General features: G+C 43.3%; 1 protein-coding gene across 2 annotated transcripts in view; it reads right to left on the reverse strand.

The window, feature by feature from the left end:
* Window positions 1-23,915, reverse strand: part of ADCY1 (adenylate cyclase 1) — a 226,402-nt gene that overhangs the window by 177,558 nt on the left and 24,929 nt on the right. The gene's annotated exons all lie outside the window — the stretch shown is intronic.

Genomic DNA, 23,915 nt, shown 5'->3' on the forward strand with positions numbered 1-23,915 from the left:
CGAGACCCGAGGAAGCGTTGTTCTAAGTCAGCCATAAAAATGTTGTCATACTGTGGGGCCATGCGGGTACCCATCGCAGTGCCGCTGATTTGAAGGTATACATTGTCCCCCAATGTGAAATAGTTATGGGTGAGGACAAAGTCACAAAGTTCAGCCACTTGGTTAGCCGTGACATTATTGGGGATATTGTTCCTGATAGCTTGTAGTCCATCTGTGTGTGGAATGTTGGTGTAGATGATTGCCGAAAACCAAACGCCCTTGCCCGGCCCCTGCCCCAGCCTTTTCTGAGGTCCTGCCCCCCGGCTCACTCCATCCCCTGCTCCCTCACTCACTTGTTCATTTTCACCAGGCTGGGAGAGGGGACTGGGTTGCAGGCCCTGGGGATGAGGGATTGGGGTGCAGGAGGGAGTGCTGGGCTGGGGCCAAGGGTTTCAGAGTGCGGGAGGGGGCTCAGGGCTGTGGCAGAGGGTTGGGGGGCAGAAGGGAGTTTGGGTAAGGGAGGGGGATAAGGGCTGGGGCAAGGGTTTGGGAGGGGGTTCGGGCTCCAGGCGGTGCTTACCTCAGATGGCACCTGGAAGCAGCAACATGTCCCTCTGCCTCCTAGGCGCAGGGGTAACCAGGGGGCTCGGCGTACTGCCCCATCTGCAGGCACCACCCCCACAGCTCCTATTGGCCATGGTTCCCAGACAATGGGAACAGCAGAGCTGGTGCTTGGGGCGGTGCCTGCACCGCGGGCAGGGACAGCATATGCAGCCCTCCTCGCCGCCCCCGTGCCTAGGAGATGGAGGGACATACTGGCTGCTTTTGGAAGCCATGCAGTGCCAGCCGCTGCAGCCAGCCAGCCTTATAGCAGCCCAGTCAGCAGTTCTGAGAGGAGCTGCCAGAGTCCCTTTTCGACAGTGTTCCGGTCGAAAACTGGATGCCTGGCAACCCTACTTGAAATATGTTTAACTAATTATACTAAACAATCTGTTCCACCTTGTATTTAGCTGTGACACTGAGTATGTTTCCCAGACCTGAAGAAGACTCTGCATAAGCTCAAAAGCTTCTCTACATCAACAGCAGAAGTTGGTCTAACAAAAAATATTACTTCACCCACCTTGTCTCTCTAATATCCCTTGTTTAGGCAGAACTCCACCTTCTTTGGTAAAGATAGCAAAGTACCTACTTAATAAAGAGGAGCTCTTCACTCTATTATTTATGCCTAAGGACCCCAGTCACAGGCCAGAGCACCACAGTGCTGTACAAACAAACACAGAACAAGAAGACTGTCTCTTTGCTGCGGTATCCTTTGCGTGTAAAAAAATCCTTATTATTAATGTTGTTTGAGATGTTTTCTGTAGTTTGCTAGCAGATTTACTGCTTTTTGCTCTTCTAATATTTCAGTTTACTTTATCTACTTATTTTTAAACTTTCATAATCTCAGTCTTTTTTCTGGTTTTCAAATGCTTGCCTTTTATGTTGCTCTTTATTTCCCGATCTAGCCACTTTGGTTTCTGTTGCCCTTTAGTTCTGTTGATTTTACTGGAATTAATTTTGCTTGTAGCTTCTCCACCTGTAACCTTAAATACTTCCCACTGTTTCAGTATTGATTTCCCATGTGGTTGAATTCCAGTCAGTCAATTTTCTTATTTCATATTTCTTTACATTCTGCTCTTCTAATGCTGAATATTTTTGTGTTCCTGCCCCTTCCATATACTCTCAGAAATATTAGACACTAAGAAGTTATGCTGCTAGTAGTTTTCCAATTTTGACATTATATCTAGCTTATTTCCTATTATTACACCCAGAACAGCCTCTGACCTAGCTATCTATTCAACATACTCTGTAGAGAAGTTCTGTGTATCTCTGGGTACAAACTTTCATCTTTAGATTTTTACATGCAAAACTCTGAGTCTTTCCCCCCCCCCAGGACAAATCTTAGTGTCAGACACATGGGTATTGCTTTTACTGATTTTAAAGGGACTAGCGAGACAGGTCCTGTTGTATGTTCTTCAGTCATATATGACTAGCTAAAAGCTAATGTAGTGGCCACAAAGGATTTCTTAACTGAACTATCACACAAATCTGTCACCTGCAGGAACATTTGTTTATCTTTTTGTTCTATCCAGGAATCCTCCAGCAGTATCCAACCGTCTCTATTGTCATTCACTCCAGAAATGCAACCACCAGTGAGTGATCAAATCAGCACATAAAGGGGATGCCATCACAGATCTCAACCATGAAGAGAGCAGCTCTCCGGCACCACCTACTATAAAGAACTCAAAGAAAATCCCATACCACCATTCAAACAGGAATTTAAGTATATCCTCAAATCCTTCCCCAAACACTCAAAGAGAAACTCTACAAACTCCTCCCAGGAGCCCACCCCAGGGGCCTTCTACCTGCTTCCCAAGCTACACAAACAAGGGAACCCTGGCAGACCCATTACATCTGGCTATGGCCCACTTACTGAAGCACTATCAGGACTCATAAAAACCATTCTCAGACCACTCACACACAAAGGTTCAGCTTCCTCCAGGACACAACCAACTTCCTCCAGAAACTCTGCAACATTAACAACTTCCCTCAGAACACCATCTTTGCCACCTTCTTAAACCCCAACATCTATCATGACAGCATTGCTGCCTCAAGTATCTACAAGAACATGGACACACTCAGATATCACCCCAAACACATTGCCAGACTCATGCATTTCATCCTCACCCACAACAATTTTACATTCAACATGGTCCAAACCATGGGAACAGCATTGGGTACTAGGATGGCTCCCCAATATACCAACCTCTTCATGGTTCACCCCGAGGAAGAATGAACCATGAAACCAATGATGTACCTGAGGTACATCAATGATATTTTCATCGTCTGGACGCACAACCTAAACTCTGTTACAGAATTCCACCACAAATTCAACAACCACCACCCATCCATCAAACTCTCTCTAGAACACTCCCAAACTAGCATCAACTTCCTGGATACCAGGATCAGCTTCAGCAATGGAACCCAATGCCAGAAATCCATGATCACCACACTTACATTCAACTATCCAGTAACCACCCCAAAACACACCAAGAAATCAGTTATCGACAGCTAGGCACTCAGATACCACAGAATATGCTCCAAAGAAAAAGTCAACTCTAGGATACACACGTTAACACTTAAAACCACCATCAGCAAACCAGGCACTCTGCCAGAGAAGTAGATTGCATCATGAAACAAACCACTCAAATACCTCAAGAGAACCTGCTTCAATAGGGAAGTAACCTCCCCCACACCCCGCCCGACTATACACCCCTAGTTGTCATTTACCCCATATGGGTTCCAGTCTGGGGTGCTATCATATTTGATGGGGACCACATCTTGAAAGAAACCTTTCACAACCCCCCCCCCCCTTTTCTGGCTTTCAACCAAGCCCTAACATCACCAAGCTCATCATCAGAAGCAAGCTCCCTACTGACCAGGGCACACCAACTCAAGGTGGCACCAGACCCTACCAGAACACATACAAAACCTGCAGACATCTCCACTGCTACGATGATCAATACCCTCCACGACACAAATAGTTGTTAACGGGCCATTTCACCTTGAATAGTCTCTTAGAATATGTATTAACTATTTATGCTAGACAATTTGTCCCACCTTATATTTAGCTGTGACACCGAGTACCTTTCCCAGATCTGAAGAACAGCTCTGTGTAGCTTGAAATCTTGTGTGTTTTTCACCCACGGAAGTTGGGCCAATAAAAGATATTATCTCACCCATCTTGTCTCTCTAATAGTCACTCCATAAATCTGAATAGTTTCTATAGTGTCAATCAAAACACAGCCTTCACTCAGACAAAGTTCTCACTCACTTTAATAAGATTAGGCCCCATATTTTTATGCTAATTTGATATCCTCTCTCACCAATAGTACAATCACCCTTTTCTTTTAAAGCTCACAAAAGTAAATTCTATTGTCACTAGGCTAAATTCTACATTAAACCTGTGCCATTTCATGGACTTCAGGGGAATGAACAGGTATAACTGAGAGCAGAATTTTGCCCTGATAGATTCAATCTCCCAGTAAGTATTCTAAATTTTAGTTCTTACATGTATATCACAATTCTCCATCAACACACAGGCTTTTAATGTAACTGTGACAGGTTCCCCTCAGGGTGCCACCTGGAACTTGGGTATCACTAAGCCTCCCTGACCCACCAGCCTGGGCTCCCTCTCACACTGTACTGCTGTGATGAGTTGCTAAGCTCTCCAAGCTTGCTCTTTCAATCAGCATACACACAGGTAGGGACACACCCAGCTGTGGTAACATGCAGACAGGCTTTCTGACCAGCCCCTGAATGGAAAGGTTATACAGCTAGGGCACTTACCAGCTTCTCAAGCACACATCCCCTCTGGAGGGTAACCCCAAAATTATACTGTTTTGCACTGCACAGAGATTTGTACAGCGTAAACTCATGAGATTTGCCCCCTCCCTCAATGTGGAGAAGAATATACACAGCTTTCTGCCCCAAGTTTCCACACACTGATTTTAGACAAAACAAAAACAAATTTTATTAACGACAAAAGATAGATTTTAAGTGATTGTAAGGGATAGTAAACAGATCAAAGCAGATTACCTAGCAAACAAAATACACAATCTAAATATGCTAAAGAGATTGGATACGAGTAGCAAAATTCTCACCCTAATTTAGGCAGTTTGCAGAGATTCTTGAAGGCAAGCTGCACTTGCTTGCAGTCTAGAACCCCAGGTATTCCTTTCACAGGCTAGAAATCCCTAGCCTGGGTTCTGCCCTTCTTCCCCAGTCCTCAGGAGTTTTCAGCAATCTTCTTGGGCAGGAAGTCAGTGAAGAGCCATGATGATATCACTCCCCTGCCTTAAATAGCTTTTGCATATGGCAGGAACCCTTCGTCTCCAATTTTAGTTCCCACGCCTTTCAGTGGAAAAAACACTTATATTCCAAGATGGAGTACAGTACCCGGTGATCTGGTCACATGCCCCTGTAGCATTATAGCAGCCATGACTCAGGCTGTTTGTAGCATTCTCAGGAAGGCTCCCTGGTGGGAGATTAAAAGAAAAAGGAGTACTTGTGGCACCTTAGAGACTAACAAATTTATTAGAGCATAAGCTTTCGTGAGTTCATCGGATGCAAGTGAGCTGTAACTCACGAAAGCTTATGCTCTAATAAATTTGTTAGTCTCTAAGGTGCCACAAGTACTCCTTTTCTTTTTGCGAATACAGACTAACACGGCTGCTACTCTGAAACCTGGTGGGAGATTAGGATCTTCTAAAATCTATTGTTCTTCCTAATGGCCCTTCCCAGCCAGCCATCTAGACTGATTGCATTCTGCCTAGTGGGCATTCCCCAGGTGTAAGCACATTTGTAATAGAGGCATATACAATATTCCTAACTTCAGATACCAAAATGATAAATGCATACAAATAGGATAATCATATTCAGTGAATCAAAACCTTTTCAATTATATCTTACATGACCTATTTTGCATAAAATACATAATAGTTATGTCATAATCATATCAGAATAATATTACTGTGAAGAATATGGGGCATAATCCCACAATAACAATCTTATTTGTCTTATTTCACCTTCGTATCCCACTTTCCTATCTTTTTCCTGTAGCATTTGCTAATAATGTTTATGGATAGCTGTCCTTTGTACTCTTCCCAAACTCTTAGTGTAAAGAAAAAGACTAGTCTACTAAACAATCCAATGAGGAGATAGCTTTGCAATATAGAAATTTAGACATTTTCATACTATGTAATATTAAAATGCTTATGCAGTATAGTCAATATGTGGAATGAATTGATGCAGATGAGCATTGAGGTAAATATTGTAGCTGGATTTTTATAAGTCTAAACAATTTTCTGACCATTAATAAACACAACATCATGTCCTTGGAGGCATTATGTGATAGCCATCGATGACCAACATGACATTTCTGCCTCCCCTCTCATCATGTACTGCATTACTCAGTTAGCTTTGTGTGTGGAATATATCAAGTAATTGCATTTTGCCTATTCAAATTACCCGTGAGTTTCAACTGGATTATAGAAGCCTACTAGGTGTTAAACAGCTTCAGTATTTCACCTAACCAGTGATTGTATTTCAGTGGTACAATAGGCAAAGTGATCCCACTAAGTCTGTAAACTCTCTTGATGCTTTTGAAAGAAGAAAAGAAAGTAAAGAAATAAAACTGAACCTATCTGTAGTATTACAAAATTAACCAAATCCATGTACTGCCTTTGACCGTATTACAACATTGCACACTTGAGCTTAACATTGTCAGTAGATACTGCAGTACTTGAGGTTGTTGTTGTAGAATACTGTAGTATTTGTATAAGACTTAGTGCATGTACAATGCTCTGCATTAGTCCAGTGCATCAAATTGTGGTTAATGACAGACGTGGGATATAAAAATAGATGGATTAATGATCTGACCTGGTAAGGAAACTCCTTGGAAAAAACGCATTACATAATTTTAGGGAATTTAAGGAATCTGAAAACCCAACTAGTCAGCCTAGGCTTATTCCCACACTCTATAGTAAAAAGCCAGATTCTCTTGTTCAAAAAAGAATAAAAGCAGTCTGCTGTACTTTTCCGTTTACTATCCAGACACATCCCTAATTATTATTATAGCCCCAAGATTATTTTGATTTGGAATACGATTTCCAAGCATCTAAGTGATTAAGGAGCCTAAATGCCATTTCCCCCACAAAAGTGATTTAGGCACTGACAGGTTTCAGAGTAGCAGCCATGTTAGTCTATATTCACAAAAAGAAACTGAGTACTTGTGGCACCTTAGAGTCTAACAAATTTATTTGAGCATAGGCTTTCGTGAGCTACATTTCACTTCATCGGATGCATCTGAGGAGCCTAAATTCCACTGACTTTCAATCACAGGCACTTCTGAAAATGTTATGCATAATTTACAAATAATTCCACTTTCTGAATGTGTGAGCCTTGTGAGATTTAGCACTTTGGAGCAGTAAGTAATGTGTCACATACCACAATGTATGTCTGTATTCCAAGTGGCAGTAAGATACAACTGATCCTACTGTATTATAAAATGTTCCATAGCCTGTTTGCACGGGGAAGTAGGAAATGGTTGTAAACATGTGGACCTTAGAGATACTTAACTTTTGTTTGTGAAATAATCGCAAAAGGGGACCGACAGAGGTCTTTAAATTATCAAGGCTATTTAACAATGGAACAGATACAACATGGCAACCGAAATTTGAGCTTCCCATTAGGGCAGCTCTGACCAGAGGAACAGCCTCAAAGTGAGGGCGGATAGTTCAGTTTTCACATTCAACCAAAAAAGCCTCTGTGCCTAAATCTCTAGCTACAAATTAGAGACACACTCACTAGTGAAGCACTTCTGAAAGGTCCTGGAAGCTGAATACAATACAATTAACAATAAATAATAAGCATTGTTTGAACTGAGTGTGGGGAAGAACTGCTCGAGGGCAGAAACACATTCTGAAGATGTCAAGCGCTACAAGATTTGCAGCAGGAGGTTGTACAATATAAGAGCAAGAGGGTAAGAGTGTGTAAAATTGAAAGGTTTCTTCATTAATGAGAAGATCTGAATGGTGAATGTGATATTACAGTGCCCTACAAGGGGTATATGCTTCAGGAAAGGGAACATGGAGAAGATAGGTAGGGTTCCATTTCTAGCACCTCCTCCACCTAACGCTAATGGCAGTTTTACCATGGACTTCAGTGGAAGTAGGATTAGGCCCATAGTAGAAATAAATCAGGTTTCAAAATTCTGGGTACCAACTTGCCCAGGGAGAGCAAACCATTTCAGTCTCTTGTTGACAACAACAGGGTTTTCACTGGAATTGTGATCATGATAAAGGGTGGGCCAAGCTGATTTTGTGATTGGGTTGGTAAACAAACTAGGATGAATTAAACAAAATAGTAATGTATATGGGATTAGTTTTCAGATCTACAGACAAGAAGTCCCAGAAGAGAAGAGAGACAGGGAGGGCTATAAAAATTCAGAAATGTTGATTTTAATCTGCTAAACCCACAGATAGGCAGACAAACAAGAAAAGCGACTGGCTGCTTTTAGGTCTGGAAGACAGCAAGGCAGACAGAAGAGAGGAAAAATTGGCAGTTAACTATTTATCATCTGGGAGATCCAGTCAGGCAGCCAAAAATTCAGTAACAGATAATCAACTTATGCACCATACAGAGTAGAAATGTTAATGGTAGCAGCCATCTGTAAAATGAGCCAGCTAGCTCTGCAGCTAAATCAGTCCCAGTTCACTTATGGATAGCTGGTAGCTAACGTGACCAGAGAACGAACCAGCCAACGTTAGTCTCTAAGGTGCCACAAGTACTCCTTTTCTTTTTGCGAATACAGACTAACACGGCTGCTACTCTGAAACCTGCCTACTGAAAGAGAGTCTGATTACTGCACAGTAGGTGGCTATTTCAGGGAATTAGAGATTGCAACAGTCAACCTAAGGTACCAAAATTTCAATGATTTTTCACTAAACACAGGTGGGGGATGAAGCTCTAAACCAATACATTTTCAACAGCCACTGGAAGTTAGTGACTTGTAGTGACATGTAAGTATGCTGTGCTTTTGTAGCTTTTATCATTTAGATTACATTCCCCATGAATGGAATGCAAAATATCTGCCCTCTCTTGTTAATTTATCCCTCAAAAATCAATTTAATTTCATTTACAAAAAGATTTGGTATAAATAGCCTTGGATTGATTAGATTTTTGTAAGTAAATATTGGTAAAGTTTGATTTCACTGTACACACACAAACCAACAATACAATATTTCCATCAATAATCACCAAAATTTACACACAGGGAAACAGTACTCCTTGAAAACTTGTTAGAATATGCTGTAATGATATTTGCTTTATATATCTTGATGTGAGGTTGACAATCTGTGTTTTAATGGTTACAAAACGTAACTTTTTCAATCTTAAAGTCTACTGTCATTAAATTATGATTGTCTGTTTCCCCCCACATTATTCCCCACAGCTGTGAAAAAATGTAAACCAACACAAATAAAAATAGAGATTTATTTTTAAACGTTGATATTATCCATTACAATTATAAAATATAAAAATTAAATTCCGTCAACCTTAGGTATAAATAGATTTTATTTAGATAAATAAATAGGTTTTATTAACACCCTTTATTGATTTTAGAGTGGAACTCAGCTAATCAGTGCAAAAAGTCAAGCCAAGACTTATGGATCATTCCTGACCCACTTAAGATCTGTTTTGTAGTTTTAAATGGGACTTGAATAGGCCTCTTGTAGGTTTAAATGGGAGTGGTGTAAAGACCTTTCTGTGCTAGCCTCCACATATGGGAGACGCACAGCCTCAGTGTTATAACATCGAAGTAGCACACCGACAAAGACGATGAGGAAAAAAATGACACAAATTACTGTAACCTCTCCCGATTGTTCTGCTGATATATAGAGAGACTTAAAACAGATGTTAAGGTAAGTTACTGGAAAACCCAGCTTTGCACGTCCTGCAGTCCCACAACAAACAAACAAGTCCATAGTTTTCTGCACTGTCTGACAGAAATGACAGTCTGTGCAGAAATATTTCATTATTATTGTGATTGTGATTAAATGTGATCATAAATACCTGTCAATTTCATAAATGAGTAATGTGCTTGACTTCTAAGATGGCATGAGACTGTTTCCACACCCTCACCTCCAGGGTATCAGGTCAGTGATTATAACTCATGGAGAGTGAATGTGTCTGTCTAACTGCTCAAACAATGGAGCAGCCATCATGGGGCATTCTCCTGGATAGGCCCTAATGGATGCGTCTCCTGACCGGAGGAGGAAAAACACAAAACAAAAACAGTTTGAACAGTCTGACTGAGGACCCTTAGACTATCACCAGCACTCAGAAGGCGGAGAACAGCAGAGCATGCTGTGAGTGATAACCGGTGTGGAGCGTGGGGGGGGCACAGTTACAGAAGGATGTGGGCTGCTGGGAGAGAATGTAAATAGGGTCTATCCTGTTCCTGTAACTTAAGTTATCTATAGGTTTCAGAGTAGCAGCCGCGTTAGTCTGTATTTGCAAAAAGAAAAAGGAGTACTTGTGGCACCTTAGAGACTAACAAATTTATTTGAGCTCTTGTCCCCTAATGCCCCTACTCTACTTGCACTACATTGATGACATCATCATCATCTGGACCCATGGAAAAGAAGCCCTTGAGGAATTCCACCATGATTTCAACAATTTCCATCCCACCATCAACCTCAGCCTGGATCAGTCCACACAAGAGATCCACTTCCTGGACACTATGGTGCTAATAAGCGATGGTCACATAAACACCACCCTATATCGGAAACCTACTGACCGCTATTTTTACCTACATGCCTCCAGCTTTCACCCAGATCACACCACACGATCCATTGTCTACAGCCAAGCTCTACGATATAACCGCATTTGCTCCAACCCCTCAGACAGAGACAAACACCTACAAGATCTCTATCAAGCATTCTTACAACTACAATACCCACCTGCTGAAGTGAAGAAACAGATTGACAGAGCCAGAAGAGTACCCAGAAGTCACCTACTACAAGACAGCCCAACAAAGAAAAGAACAGAATGCCACTAGCCATCACCTTCAGCCCCCAACTAAAACCTCTCCAACGCATCATCAAGGATCTACAACCTATTCTGAAGGACGACCCATCACTCTCACAGATCTTGAGAGACAGGCCAGTCCTTGCTTACAGACAGCCCCCACATCCTGAAGCAAATACTCACCAGCAACCACACAACAGAACCACTAACCCAGGAACCTATCCTTGCAACAAAGCCCGTTGCCAACTCTGTCCACATATCTATTCAGGGGACACCATCAGAGGGCCTAATCACATCAGCCACACTATCAGAGGCTCGTTCACCTGTGCATCTACCAATGTGAGATATGCCATCATGTGCCAGCAATGCCCCTCTGCCATGTACATTGGTCAAACTGGACAGTCTCTACATAAAAGAATGAATGGACACAAATCAGACGTCAAGAATTATAACATTCAAAAACCAGTCGGAGAACACTTCAATCTCTGGTCACTCGATTATGGACCTGAGAGTGGCTATTCTTCAACAAAAAAAAAAAGCAGCTTCAGAAACAGACTCCAACAAGAGACTGCTGAATTGGAATTAATTTGCAAACTGGATACAATTAACTTAGGCTTGAATAGAGACTGGGAGTGGATGGGTCATTACACAAAGTAAAACTATTTCCCCATGTTATTTCTCCCCCACCCCCACTGTTCCTCATACGTTCTTGTCAACTACTGGAAATGGCCCATCTTGATTATCACCACAAAAAGTTTTCTTCCTTCCCGCACCCTCCCTACCAGCTGGTAATAGCTCATCTTAAGTGAACACTCTCCTTACAGTGTGTACGGTAATACTCATTGTTTCATGTTCTTTGTGTGTGTATATAAATCTCCCCACTGTATTTTCCACTGAATGCATCTGATGAAGTGAGCTGTAGCTCACAAAAGCTTATGCTCAAATAAATTTGTTAGTCTCTAAGGTGCCACAAGTACTCCTTTTCTTTTTAAGTTATCTATCTAATTTAGCTTCTAGTGAAGCATAACATTAGATGAGATTAAATAGGCTGTTTGTTTTAGATTCCTCTGCTCTCAGATACTTTGTTCCAATTGCAAAATAAAAATAAGTTGTTTTAAGAAGGCTTTTTGGTCATTATCACTAATCACAGGTTCCCAAAGGGAAGAAAGGCCGAGGCCCAAAACCCAGTTAGACCTGGAGGGGGATAAGCACTTGGTACACACAGGGTAGCACACCTGCTCCAAGAACTGAAGAATCACAAGATTCGATTTAGGGCCCAAGACCTAGAATCCAGAGAGACCAGAAAGGGTCAGTTAGCCCCATTACTGTGTCAGATATCCAAAATAGCATGGTAGAAAATCCCTAGTTGACCTATATCCTGGGCTGTCTCATTTCAATTTGTAATGATCTAAACGTTTTTCTACAGAACTTAAATTCCTCTGTGGATTATTTGATAATTGATTACTCTGAACTATTCAAAATGCAAATTGGGCTGACAGATCTGTCTCAATTACAGGAAATATTCCTTTTCAACTAAAACTCCTGAGTACTACATCACCTATTTTTTAACATTACAGCTTCATGAATGTAGGTCAGAAGGCAGCAACTATTTTTGACCGATCATCTGACTAGAATTCCCAGTTAAAGCAGCCTAAATTTAACTTACTGGAATATACCATTTTAGAAGTAAGAAAAACATTCCTAATGCCAAGTCAGAATAACTAAAAAAAAAAAATGACAAATACCATTATAAATTCAAAACACATAAAGGTGTACATGTATATTATGGCCCAGATCTCTCTAGTTACAGTGTACACCAATTTGCCATGTTTCTCTGACCAGGCTGTTCCCTCCCATGACACAGAGCTGAGCTTCCAGGTAGTGGCCATGCAAGTGAGAAAGCGATGCTAACACTTTGATACTACTCAGTTCCAGGTGGCCCTTGACAAGCTTTACCCATTGTGTGATTATTTAGCTCTCTCCATCCCTGCAGCATATGGGAACACACACACGCACACAGAGTCTCTATCTATACACACACAACTGTAGATCACATATATACTATTCGTATTAGATTATACAATGAAGGAACTTGCATGTTTACTATAAGGCTTTAATACTTTCTAAATTTGTTTGATCACAAAGTAAATAATAAAATCTAAAGCACAATGAGCAATGTGTTTACCAATTAATAACAGAAGTAAGATGTATTAATTGCACAGTTTTGATGAAACAGTGTTCTAAATAGTTACTGTGTAGGTATAACTATTGCCAATGTATTGGTCATGTAGTTATCATAAAATAAAGTCCACTGCTATGTATTCATAAAGTCCAGATTACATTTATCAAATTAGCTGGTGACAACCAAGTACATTCTGGTCTTAAATTCTGCCCTCACTACTGCCATTGGAGTAAATGGATTTATTCCAATGCAGCTGAGAGCAGAATTGCTCTATAGTTTGGTTTTTATAGTTGTATTGGTTTTGTTTAGGTGTTGACCCTTTGGATTAGTTATTGTGGAATTTAAACAGAATGCAAGGCACAAAGTCAACAAACAAAACTTTTAGTGCTTTGGGAGTTAACTGACCTATCTATTAGCCACAGAACATGGATGATTTTGGCTCCACCAACTACCTCATTGTGCCCTAGAGGAATGGCCTCCCATAGTGAGAAGGTAGTTCATTTTACTTGCACATTACATTGCTAGACACTCTGCTGAGTCTGGCAGCAGTAGTGCCACATTGTGAGGTCAACACATGTCCACTAATATGGACAGAGCCCACCATTTCATTGTATTTAACCGACTGAATAGCTGTCAAATGGTAATGATGTGATCACTACGGACCGGAGATTAAACTGAAGCAGCGATCTGGATGTGAAAACTCCCTACTCCTGTCCCCAGTTCTTGAACCATTCAGTCACCCTTTGTGATTTGGGTTATATGGAACTGTACCTTCTGCTGGGGATGGAGGAAAGTGGGAGGAGCACAAAATATCTGGAACATATTTCTGGAAGGTGCAAGATTGAAACGCAGACTATTTAGTGCCTTGATGTACGTCTGGAGTTTGTGTTTATTATTCTCTAGATGTGTCATGCTAAAATAGTTGTGTGGGGAGTTTGTGTAGTCAGGAACCATCTTAAACAAAACTGGGATAGAAAGAGGAAAATTTTGTGCACATTTTATTCATGCTTGTTACTTTAATTGTTACTTTCACCCACTATTGTTTTTTATTTAAAATTGTTATTGATAATGTGGATGGGGTGGCTTCACTGACAACGTGTTTGACACTGTAGGTTGTTGTTATCGGTCTTCAGATTTAGCTGCTTACTTATGATTGTGTCTAAGTGGGTAACATGATATGTACATTGACTTGGAATTTGATGTTATCCTTGTACAACACAATACGCTGGTTCCTAGAGGAGTGTAGTCAGAGGCAATACAAGTACCTGAAATAACTTCACTGTGAGTCTCTCATTCTGCAGCAGAATAGGGGCCCTAGAGAAAAAGTATAGGGATCTCCCAGGCCAATTAGCAACAGCAAAGGGTATCAAGGAAAGTGAGAGATTTATCATTGAGAGCTTCAGTGGAGTGAACATGCCACAGGCAGTGGGAATGGAGTGGTGAGGCCCATAAAGCAGAGCATGAAGTGACAGAGTGACAGCGCACAGAGTAATAAAGAGGCTTTTCTGACAAGCTGGCACACCCTGCTCTTGACTTAATATATTATCAGAATCTTGAAGCTAATAGCAACGTAAAGGATAATATCTGGGCACAAAAACATCAGATAGCCTGCGTCTTTAAGAGTAAATAAATACAATAGGGCTTCCCTCAGCGACAGTCCAACGTAAATATGTATAGTGTGGCTCAGTTCAACCAAGCTCCAAGGCGAAGAGTAAAACACTCCAGTTCTTCTCTCATCTTCAGCCCCTTTCCTGGAGGCTTTTCCTTTGTGAATCTCACTAAGAGATTCAGCTTCCCTCAGCACATTCCTTTTACAAGAGTATTCCAGGAAGGGGGGGGGGGGCGGATTGGATAGTATATGAATTAATTAATCCCAGCCCTCTACCTTGCCCTCATGACAGGCACATATTGTTGTCCCTCTAGCTTGGAAGAGGGTTAATCCTTCTCTAGCAGAGGTCTATGGATGGGTTCTAAACACCCACCTGAACATGCAATACGGTGTTCCTTATGTCAGGAAGTGTTCCACAGACGATCTTGTAATTAGGAATGATTAGGTGACTGAGGACACACTGCAATAGTAAAAGATCAGAAAGAAGAAATTAAGGAACAGAGCAGCATAGAGACTGGTAATGGATATATTTTTAGGAGACTAAGAAGGTTAAGAACATAGGTGACAAATCTGGTCCGTTCCTCTCACTGAAATAAAGACCTTTCTTAAATCCATTGTATTGAAATAGGTATTTCATCCTTTTCCTTACGCCATCAGGGTGGATATCACTTGTTATTGACAAGATCAATATTAGGCACCAGTGTCCAAAGATCACAGGTCATGTCCTACTCTCTGGGACAGACACGGACTTTTTGTTGTGCTTGGCCAGCACCTAGCACAGGGGAGTTCTGGTGCAGGAGCAGAGCTCCGAGGCACTACCACAAAACAAACAACAGCCGCTAGCCTACAATGAGTGTAGCGTGAAGATTTACCAACCCACAAGAAGCACTGGCAGGGATTCTGACCTGCATGCAGGCAGACCTGACAGGATTCACCATCCATGAAGATGACCTCACTTCCTCTGTGGTCCTTCTGGGACAAAGTGCTCTCCAGGAGGTCCACTGAGGCCACAGTCCCTGTACTCCCCTGCAGAGACTGCAATTACAAGTGGCCATTGAGTAGAGTACACATACATGGGGACTCCTTGTTCACCATTACCGGGGCCACTCCCTATCTGGCCCACAGCGCTTTGCTGCATTCCCTTTTTACCATCACTGGTCTTCCATGGGCTCTTTTCTTTTAAGCTCATTATCTCTCTATGGGTAATGTGATCATTGGCTAATACCTACTGAAATAATATCAAGGGTAAAAGGTGTGAGTGACTGTTCTCAGGGTACCCAAGACTGTGACTCACCTTGCTACTCCCTGCTCTAGAAAGAGGGAGTCTGTCTCGTGGTAGCAGGGTGTCAACTCCCTGACACTTCCTGCACTTCAGCCACTCAAGCACTCTTCTCTGGGCTATGCCAGCCTTTCCTTTGTCTTGCAGGTTAAAAATAGTTGCCAATCACCAAATCTTGTTGAATTGTTCCCCTGTGATATCCAGCCCCAGACACTGGTTACTGATGGAATTTCTATGAATCCCCTGCACCCAACGGTTCAATGTAACCCAGTTTAGCAGTTGTATCTTGGCTTACACCACCACTCCCATAAGCACACAGCTTATTAAAGAAAGAATAAAGATCTACCTAGAAAGTGATGGAAACTGTTACAACACAAAACAAAATCATAAAAGACAAACCTGGGTCTACACTTATCAATAGTTACCTTTCCAATCTCATAAAGTAGGTTTCCTCCCAAAGTTCAGTCCATTGCAAAGCTGGCTGGTTTCACAAGAACCAGATCCAAATGTTCATGAAAGCAACCCCCTATTCCACCAAGGCTTTTCCTCAGGGAGTGAATCCAGAGTGCCTTTCCCTATACTCTATTATACTGAAAACACTTGAGTTTCTTTTCTACCTTTAAGCGGTTTCAATTGTTTGTCACTGTCTCTGGTGGTTTTCCATTGACTGGGGATATGGCACGGGTAGACTATAGAACCTTGTATTACCTTGCCATCCTGACTAAGGGTGATAACTCCCTCTTGATTGAATGGATCATCACTGAGACTCCTGGTGACTGATTTCTACTCAGAAATCTATGAAGCATACATTCACTATAAATACATTATTCCTTCAATATCATCCATCCATCCATCTCACAATGATTAGGAGTCCTGACAAGTTTTGAGTTTTCGATGGATACTTTATACGTTATTTATCCCAAAAGAATACCTGTAAAATGTGTTTGGTGTAGCGAGTTTGTCAGGTCTGATATGAGAACTGGTTGCAAAGAACTGGGGACCGTTTGCCAAGGGGTCTCTGTGTCACAGTACGTTAACTTGAATACAAATTGTTTGGTCCCTGCTTTTTATTTTCCTTAGTTCCTAACATTTTGATTAAATAAAATGAGGTCTCAAATTACCCAGTGCCTGAGCTAAATGGAAGTCACCATAGCATTCCCATTGCAGTCTACAAAAGCATAATGTTCTGGGGTTATAAACAGCTGAGGTATATACAGTGGTGAGCTAGAGCCGGTTTGCACCGGTTAGCTAGAACTAGTTGTTAAATTTAGAAGCTCTTTTAGAACCGGTTGTTCCACGAGGGACTGCATCTCCATGGGTACTGACTCCATGGGTGCTCCAGGGCTGGAGCACTCAAGGGGAAAATTTGGTGGGTGCAGAGCACCCACCAGCAGCTCCCCACCCCACTCCCAGCCCCAACTCATCTCCGCTCTGCCTCCTCCGAACGAGCCGCCCCGCTCTGCTTCTCCGCCCCCATCCCAGGCTTCCCGCAAATCAGCTGTTCATGTAGGAAGCTGGGGCAGGCAGAGAAGCAGGCCACGGCTTCCCACTCAGGCCCAGGGAGGCGAAGGTGAGCTGGGGCGAGGGTGGGGGGCGTGAGGAGGGCCGCCTGTGCCGCAGCAAGTAACCCGGGGGAGGGGGGCGGCGCAGGGGAACCGCTCCCTGCCCCAGCTCACCTCTACCACCCTCTGCCTAAGCGGGAAGCCGCCGCCTGCTTCTCTGCCCTCCCCGGCTTCCTGCCGAACAGCTGATTCGCGGGAGGCAGCGGAGAAGCAGAGCGGGGCAGTGTGTTCAGGAGGAGGAGCGGAGGTGAGCAGGAGCCGGGCAGGGAGCTGGCGGTGGGTGCTCTGCCTAAGGCGCCACTTTTGATGTAATCAGCTGCTCCCCGTTCCCCCCCCCAGCTACACTCCCCCACCCCTAGGAGCCAGAGGGACCTGCCGGATGCTTTCTGGGAGCTGCCCCCGGTAAGCACCTCCAGGACTCCCCACCTCTTCCCCCGGCAGGTGCCTCTGGCTCTTAGGGGCAGGGTGGGCACCCACTACAGAGGCCCACGAGACCCTCCTACCCAGTTCTGGGGGCAGTCAGGGAACAGGGCAGGGGTCCTGTGGGCTGAGGGGGGGGGGCGCGCAGCAAGGAACGTGGGAGGGTTGGATGGGGCAGGAGTCCCGGGGGGTGGGGTGGGCAACGACCCCCTTGTGGGGTGAGGAGGGAACCCATTGTTAAGATTTTGGCAGCTCATCACTGGGCATATACAAGTTAACAGAACACATTTTGTAGGAAGCAGGCAGGACAAGGACTGATCATGGGCAGCGTTGATTACATTAGTACAGCAACCCATTGCAGCAGTTAACAAGGTGCAAACCATGCTAATAGGTAACACTATGCCTACTTACAGAGTTGCTGCACTGTGGCACAGGGGTCAAAATCTCTGTTAAGTAACACGTTAGTTCTGTTGTAGATACTGCAGCTAAGGTAAGTTAATTTAAGCAGCCCTAGTGGTAAAGCATGAGTGGAGCACACAGGGCCTAAAACGTTATCCTTGATCGGGGGCTCCAAGTCACAGGCCATGGGCCATCTGCGGCCCGAGAACCTCCCCAATGTGGCCTGCAGAAACTTTTTAAAAACTTCTTTCATCTGGCCCTCGTGGCTGCCAGCCAAGGGCTCGGGGGGAGGGGAAAGGGGAGTGGGCCGGAGAGACCCATGCACCCATGCTGTGGGCTCTGTGAGCTGCAGGCACTGCCCCCCCCCGCCTTGCCCAGCAGCTCCCGTTAGCTGGGGAAGAGGGACAGAGATACTATCACTAGTCGCCGGGCAGAGTCAGCTGGGGTGGCATGAGTGACCTTTTTGCAGGCCAATAATAACAGGAGGACCTGTGGCACCTTAGAGACTAACAAATGTATTTGAGCATAAGCTTTCATTGTTAGTCTCTAAGGTGCCACAAGTACTCCTGTTCTTTTTGCAGATACAGACTAACACGGCTGCTACTCTGAAACCTGACATTATTGGCCTACTGGGAGGATTTGAGGACTGGCACTGGCTCTAAGGTAAATTGAGTTTGAGATGCCTGTGCTAGAGCTTAAAATGAGACTCTTGGGACAACATTAGAAACAGCAGGCCAAACTTTCAGATTTAGGCATGCTCAAATCTGTGCCTATATTGGTGTATGCCTAACTTATCCCAGAAAATATCAGATGTCTATGCACATATTGTGCATGTCCATTGTACTTTTTATACAGATTGTCTATACACTCAGAGCACTGGATAGACATTTTTTCTATAAATCAGAAATGGAGGAATATAAAAACAGATTAGGCAATGATTAAAAGAAATCTGAGAGAGAAAACAAAACAAAAGGTAAGCACCAAGTAAATGTCTTTGCTTATACCTCATTGAACTCAATGGGACTCCACACTGGCACAAAGATCCCAATACAGGACCAGTGCTTAACTGAACTAATTTACAGACAAGCTGGAGAGGGAAAGGGATAGAATAAAAAACTGAAAATATGATTTGATCCTCTGCCTAATTCCCACTTTTCATTGTCACACATCCCAGACCAAACTGCAGTGATTTCTGTTGTTTGTTATTCCTCCAGTTAAAATGGGATATTTATAACATAAAAGCAAGCAGGGGGGAACACATATTTGGGGGGGGGGGGACATAACACCACATTCTAGCCCATCTTTATACAATGCAAGAAGCCAAAATGACTCATCATCTTCTGCAGTTCACCTTCAAAATGACCTGCCCAAAGATTAAACAGAAAGTCAGGGTAAAACCGGAATCAGAATTAAGATCTCAGCTTCCAGCCCTATGGTCTCTCCAGCACACCGGAGGTTCTCAAACTGTAGTCTATGAATCATTGTTAGTCCATAGAACACTAACTGGTGAGCCTTGGAGAGTCAGATAGACATATGTTAATGGCTTCCCTCTTTGTGTCAAGCTGAGAGACACAGAGCACATGGGAAGGAGAGATGAAAGAAAGATCAAAAGGAGATACCAAGATTAACTTTTTTTTCCCCCTTTCCCTAAAAAGACAGACCATTTATCACACTAAAGACAATGAAAAAAACCCATCAAATACTTTCTTATCTATCTTAGGGTTTTATACAGCCACCCATCACCTTATTATCTCACGCCTTCCACAGAAAATAGACAGCAAAACCAAAGTCCTCCATGGACCTTGAAAGAGACTGTGGTGGTTTTCCGTGTTGGGAATTAAAAAGCTGCTTGGAGTAAAGAATTTTTGTTTTGACTGATTGGTTTATTTGGTTCAGGGTTTGTCTGTTTGCCTGCTAATGTTGCTCTCAAGGAAAAGTAACTTCTGTAGTTTGATTAAGGATGTTACTTAGGAGGACAGGTGAGGTGCCACAACACATTTACATGTGAGATGGTCCGGGAGACAATCTTTCTATTAAGATCAACTGCAGGCATGTCACCTCTCATATATCACAAGAGCTTGAAAAGCGGAAGCTTTCTCAAGCAGTGGCCTAACACCAATAACACCAGTGACCTGAAGACAAGCTCTGTGTAAGCTTGAAAGCTTTTCTTTCTCACCAACAGAAGCTGCTCCAATAAAACATATTACTTCACCTAGCTGGTCTCTCCAATATCTTGGGACTGACATGGCCACAACAACCCAACACCAATAAAATCACTTTTAAAATGAGCGCAAGTATTTCCTAGGAACATTTGTCTATTGGTTGCTTTGTGAAGGAGCGGCTTTCCTGTACCTACCGAGCTAGCATTGGTCTCCAGCTGCCGCAGGCTCATTAAACTTCTTAGCATGAGAACACAACATATGCATCTCACATGCTCTGCCTTCAATAATTGCTAAGTGCCTGAAAATCCCCAGCCTTGATGCTATATTATTGTGCTCATCAGCATGATTAGAAAATAAAAATCCTAACCTGTGCACTAACAAACACATGCTACCTTGGACACAATCCCTCCTAGCAAGGCAGAAATCACTTATCTGTGTGGTTCTGTCTGTGTTGCTCTCTCCTCAGACTGATGCCACACACAATCAAGCTGTATTCTTCATCTGTAGTACGGTATACTCCCATTTTCCAATTATCCAAACCTCTGCTTCACCCGAATTCCTTTTTTGTCCCAATGCATGAGATACATGCCCTCTGTAACATGCATCTTATGCTGTGGGATAAAGAAGGGATTCAGATAATGAGGAGGTTTGGATAATAGAGCACAGACTCCCAGCCAGGACTGCAAGGAGAACAGCGATGAGGATGAGCTGCTGGGGAGGCCACACTGCTTCATGAATGGCTCCTGCGGCCGCAGGGAACCTGGTGCAGCCCAGCTGTCATGGGATTGAGTGAGTAGGACCATGACAGCGCAGCTGCAAAGGGCTCTCTGCTCTGCTGCAGGACCAGTGATGCCCAAGTCTTGCAAGCACCAGGTGCAGGGAAAGATGACAAGGCAGAGGAGAGCCCCCCCGCCCCAATCACAACTGTGAGGAGGCTAAATGACTCCTTCCCCCTCAATTTTCCAAACTCCTGATTCTCCAAATAAAATCCATGTCCCCGTGCTACGTGGGAGTATACTGTATATCCCTTGTTTGAGTGTATGACTGGGGGGGAGACACAATTAATATTATTTTCTTCCTAAATTCTTCAAAGTACTAGTTCAGTGATGGTAAATGTATTATGGCCTGATCCTGTAAGTGCCTACTACCAGGTGCAGTGCTCAATGGACTTACTCCATTGTAATTAGTACTCTGAGGAAGATCATCAGCTGGTGTAAACTGACATCAATAGAGCTGTGACAGTTTACACCAGCTGACGATCTGCCCCATGCCTGGTAGTAGGAGTTTTCATGATCAGCCCATGGGACTCAATTCTTATTGAAGGAATGTATAATGAACTCACAGCTGTGAGTTCACCTGTTTGCTCCGGCTTACATAATTAAATGAAGCACCTAACTAACATTACATTATTTTGGGAAAGATCATAAATTGCAAGGCTAGAAGGGGCCATTGTGATCATCTAGTGATGATCTAGTGTGATCATCATCTAGGGGTGGGCAAACTACAGCCCAGGGGTCACAATGGGCCCTTCAGACATTTTAATCTGGCCCTTGAGCTCTCGCCAGGGAGCGGGGTCCGGGGCTTGCCCCGCTCCCCATGTGCCGTGGTTCCGTGCGTCTCCCAGAAGCAGTGACACGTCCCCCCCTCTAGCTCCTACACTTAGGGGCAGCTAGAGGGCTCAGCTCACTGCCCCCGCCCCAAGCACCACCCGCGTAGCTCCCACTGGCCGGGGTTCCTGGCCAATGGGAGGTGCAGGAGTGGCACCTGCAGACAGGGCAGTATGCAAAACTGCCTGGCTGCACGTCTGCATAGGAGCCAGAGGGAGGACATGTTGCTGCTTCTGGGAGCTGCTTGAGGCAAGGGCCACCTAGAGTCTACACCTTTGAGCCCCCCTCCTGTGCCCCTGCCCTAGCTTTAATCCCCCTTCTGCCCTCTGAGCCCCTCAATCCCAGCCCAAAGCACCCTCCTGCACCCCCCAACTCCTCATCCCCAGCCCCCCCCAGAGCTCACACCCCCAGCTGCAGCCCTCACCCACCCCAACCCCTGCCCCAGTCCAGAGCCCCCTCCCACACCCTGAACCCCTAATTTCTGGCCCCACTCCAGAGCCCTCACCCCTTTCCGCACCCCAACCCCTAATTTTGTGAGCATTCATGGCCTGCCATACAATTTCCATACTCAAATGTGGCCCTCAGGCCAAAAAGTTTGCCCACCCCTGATCTAGTCTGACTCCAGCATACCAAAGGGCAAAGGACTTCCCCGAAATAACTCCTAGAGCAGATCTTTTTGGAAAAAAAAACCCCTCTTATCTTGATTTAAAAATAATCAATGATGTAGAATCTACCACAACCCTTGGTAAATTGTTCCCATAGTTAATTGCCCTCAGTATTAAAAATTTACACCGTATTTCCAGTCTGAATTTGTCTAACTTCAACTTCCAGCCATTGGATCATGTTATATTTTTATCTGCTAGAATAAAGAGCCAATTAACAAATATTTGTTCCCCATGTGAGTACTTACAGACTGTAGTAATCAAGTGACCCCTTAACCTTCGCTTTGTGAAGTTAAATAGACTCACGGAGCTCAGTCACTATAAGGCAGGTTTTCTAATCCTTTAATCATTCTCCTGGTTCTTCTCTGGACCCTATTCAATTTATTAACATCCTTCTTGAATTGCGTACAGCAGAACAGGATACATTATTCCAGGAGCAGCCATACTCGTGTCAAATACAGAGATAAAATAACCTCTCTGCTCCTACTCAAGATTCGCCTATTTATGCATCCAAGGATCACATTAACCTTTTTGGTCACAGCATTGCACAGGGAATTAATGTTTAGCTGATTACCCATCCCCAGCACCAAATCTTTTTTTAGATTCTTGCTTCCCAGAATAAAGACCCACATCCCATAAGTATGGCCTATGTTCTTTGTTCCTAGATGTAGACATTTACATTTAATTTTTTTAAAACATTTATTGTTTGCTTGTGCCCAGCTTACTAAGCTATCCAGGTCGCTCTGTATCAGTGACCTGTCCTCTCCATTATCTACCACTCCCCTAATTTTGGGGTCATCTGCAAATTTATTCAGTGATAAACTTATGTTGTGTTCCAGGTCATTGATAAAAGTGTTAAATAGCATAGAGAGAAGAAACAATCCCTCCAGGATTCCATACACCCACTTGCTAATGATTCCCCCATTTAAAATGACATTTTAAACCCTATAAGTTGGTACATATTATAGTGATTAAAAGTTGGCTAATGTTATATCATTCTAGTTTTTTAAATCAATGTCAAGGTGTGCCTACAGAAGTCTAAGCCTATTACATCAATATTATTATCTTTAGTGAGCAAACTTGTAATCTCATCACTAGAAGGCATCATGTTAGTTTCACAGCATCTGTTTTCATCAACCCATGTTTATTGGCATTAATTATGTTACCCTCCTCAAATTCTTGATTAAGTCCTATATCAGCTGCTTCATTATCTTGCTCAGATCAGTGTCAGACTGACAGGCCTATAATTACCTGGGTCATCCCAATAACCCTTTTTAAAAAAAGGTTTCTGGCATAGGCTATACAGGAGGTCAGGCTAGATGATCACACTGGTCCCTTCTGACCATGGAACCCACAAAAGGCACCATATTAAGAGCCTATACATGGTTGCTTTTACTGCCACAGCACCACCTGACATTAAGAAAC

This window comes from Dermochelys coriacea, chromosome 2 (genome assembly GCF_009764565.3).
Source record: "Dermochelys coriacea isolate rDerCor1 chromosome 2, rDerCor1.pri.v4, whole genome shotgun sequence".
Classification (NCBI taxonomy): Eukaryota; Metazoa; Chordata; order Testudines; family Dermochelyidae; genus Dermochelys; species Dermochelys coriacea.